Raw genomic sequence first — 2,538 nt, forward strand, 5'->3', positions numbered from 1 at the left:
GGGGGGGGGAAGAGACTCCCACCTCCCAAACCCATCGTAGACCTTGCCCAGCCTCTTTAACTGGAACTCCACTGCCAGGTCTTTTGTGGCAAAACCAGTGCGTGCACTCCACTGTCTGTGGGCCAGCGAGTGCTCACCCTCACCGTATTGTAGGTGTTGTCCGAGCTCCTAGGTTGAACTCCTTGGGGTGTCTCACTCAGCCCTTGCTTGCTGCAAGCTAATAGGGCACTAAGGTTGCCCCTGTCAGTGGCGACAGGGGACCGGGATGGTTACTAAAGCCTCTGCTCCTCTTGAGTACTGTGGACTAGGGACTTAAGACGGGGAGCATTTCCTGCAACCCACTACCCAGTGCATCTTCAGCAAGCATACCATCAACCCCTGCATGCTCATACACCACACCACACAAACACACACACACACCACTTCTATTAAAGCCTAGGCAGCAACCACCGCCCTGCCATCTCACACCCCCATGTAACAGCTGGCTTCAGCAGACTCTCGGACTCTCTGTTCTCTTTGGCAAACCCTGGGCATTTCATTTAGCCATAAGCAGGAGGATTTGAAGAGTGTCTAAGATTTTGATTAAAACTCACCATCTCACTCCCCTGCCCATGGCATCCCAGAAAACAGAGCTGCTAACCAGAACTGGTAAGGGGGAATAGGTTTTTGAGAGACGTGTAGACTCCCCACCTTCACTATTTCTGGAAACACTGTAATCCTGGGGTCCCCCAGACCCCACAAGAGTCAGCCTTCTGTCTTGGGTTGATGGCAGTGTGTTTGGGGCCTCTGCGGAGATCAATACCCCAATCTGAGTGTTAAGCATTTTAATGAGCTGAGGAGGGGTGGTGGAGGGAGATACAGAAAGAATATGGCATCTAAAGGGACCACCAGGCTGAGCTTCCGAGGTTCCTTTGTGAATTAAATATGAACATACTAGTGTGTGCACACTTTGGTCCCTCCCTCTTTTCTACTCCAGACTACCGACTGCTGGGACCAGCACAATCCCACCCAAGTTCGGAATCTAGAACTTCATCACACCTTCTCAGGTCTGGAAACCCCACAGATGGTCCCGGAAGAGGGCGATTAAGGCAGTTCAGGGAAGATGTCTTTGAGTGGGCAGAGACGAGACTCCTCCCTGCCCGGGACTCAGCATGTGAGTCCATGATTAAAGCTTGAACCTGAACCAAGGCCCTAGAGGTTTAGAACAGCCGGCCTGGCAGCGACTTCTTTGTCTGCAAAGGAAGGGGGATGTCCTGTTGTACCGTTCATGTCCTAGCAACCTTGAGGGGAGTGCCTTGCACCTCGCCCCGCTGTGTGGCAGCGGAGCGACTAAGACTCTGTACTCTGGAATAGACAGTCCTGGGGACTTTCCTGGTCTGGGGAGAGGAAGATGCAAAGTGTGGACGCTCCTCGGCTCCACTCATCCAATTTCACTTCTATTCAGCTCTTTTTGAGTTTGGAGGGGACCCAAGGCGGCCGAGTGATAACTTGGAAGGAGCAAAAAGACCGAGAGCTGGAAGAGAATTCGTTCATGAGCTCTCCCTCAAAGACTTCCTTGGACTGCAAGGACGTACCCAGTCAAAGTCCGCATAAGCTCTGGGAACTCTGGCTTTCTTTCCCGTAGAGGCGCGGAAGCCAGGGGACTTGCTGTGGAGAGGACGGTTCCAGCACCCTCAAGACAGCTCAAAGGGCGTGGCATCCACGCTGCCTCCGATGCTGTTCCGGCGGACCCCGGCTTCCCACCCACTTTTTGGCAAAGATGTTTCTATTGCCCGATTTTGTACCGGGGAGAAGACGACCCTTACCCCGTCTTCAACCCTGAAGAACCTAGTGTTGGTCCCGACAAGGCTGGAGCCGGAGTCGCCTCTATCAGCTTCGGCGGAGTCTGGGGCGGCAGCTGCAATTCCTGATTCAACCACTGAGCTCGGCTAGAAGACAGCGTGCAGAGCCCTGGCACCGCCCAGAATTACCGTCGTTGCTTTTAACGTTAATAATGATACAGTGACATAGAGAAGGAGAGCCCGTGCCTAGAAACAGCTGCCACCTCCAACCCCTGCCTACGCCTTTGATTTTTAAAGGAACAGGTATTTAATCAGGTGAGTGCGGTAGGAGTGAAAGGAAAGAGCAGACACAAAGTTGCCGAACAGAGGGCTCCAGCTGCCCGGTTCAGGCACAAGGTTTTTACCAAGCTGCAGTCCTGACCCTAGATAGACGCAGAGGCCGAGAGCAGAAGATCATGGACTGCTTTGCGGACTGACCTTTAACTTCAACCTTGAGTATCCAGACGGTCCAGATAGTGGGAACCCTGAAAACGAAGGCTCCACGGACTTGCTCCCAGCGCTAGGACCGCAATGATCTGGGGTCCAATCCTGGTCCCTGCGCGCCCCCTGCTGGATACTTTGAAGGTGTGGGCCAGGGCACCAAAAAGGGCTCCGCCTGGGGCTTTGCGGTGCTGTTGGGCAAAGCTATAGAGGGGCACACTTAACCAAACTCTAAAGTTCCAGCCTGCGCCTCATGGAAACACAATCGGGCCTCCTT

At 53.7% G+C, this 2,538-nt stretch overlaps 1 protein-coding gene across 2 annotated transcripts in view; it reads right to left on the bottom strand.

Annotated features, from left to right (window-relative positions):
* The window catches only part of Islr2 (immunoglobulin superfamily containing leucine rich repeat 2), a 7,594-nt gene extending 5,473 nt beyond the window's left edge, over positions 1-2,121 (bottom strand). Inside the window, exon 1 of one of the 2 annotated variants that reach the window (XM_026777234.1) lies at positions 1,806-2,121. The gene's annotated coding sequence lies outside the window, so the exon portion shown is untranslated. Of the gene's footprint in view, positions 1-42; positions 91-1,805 lie in introns of those variants that run through there. The other variant, XM_026777235.1, reaches the window with a different exon arrangement.
* Between the last annotated feature and the right edge of the window lie 417 nt (positions 2,122-2,538).

The sequence above is a fragment of the Microtus ochrogaster genome, unplaced genomic scaffold (assembly GCF_000317375.1).
Source record: "Microtus ochrogaster isolate Prairie Vole_2 unplaced genomic scaffold, MicOch1.0 UNK49, whole genome shotgun sequence".
In the NCBI taxonomy this organism is placed as follows: Eukaryota; Metazoa; Chordata; class Mammalia; order Rodentia; family Cricetidae; genus Microtus; species Microtus ochrogaster.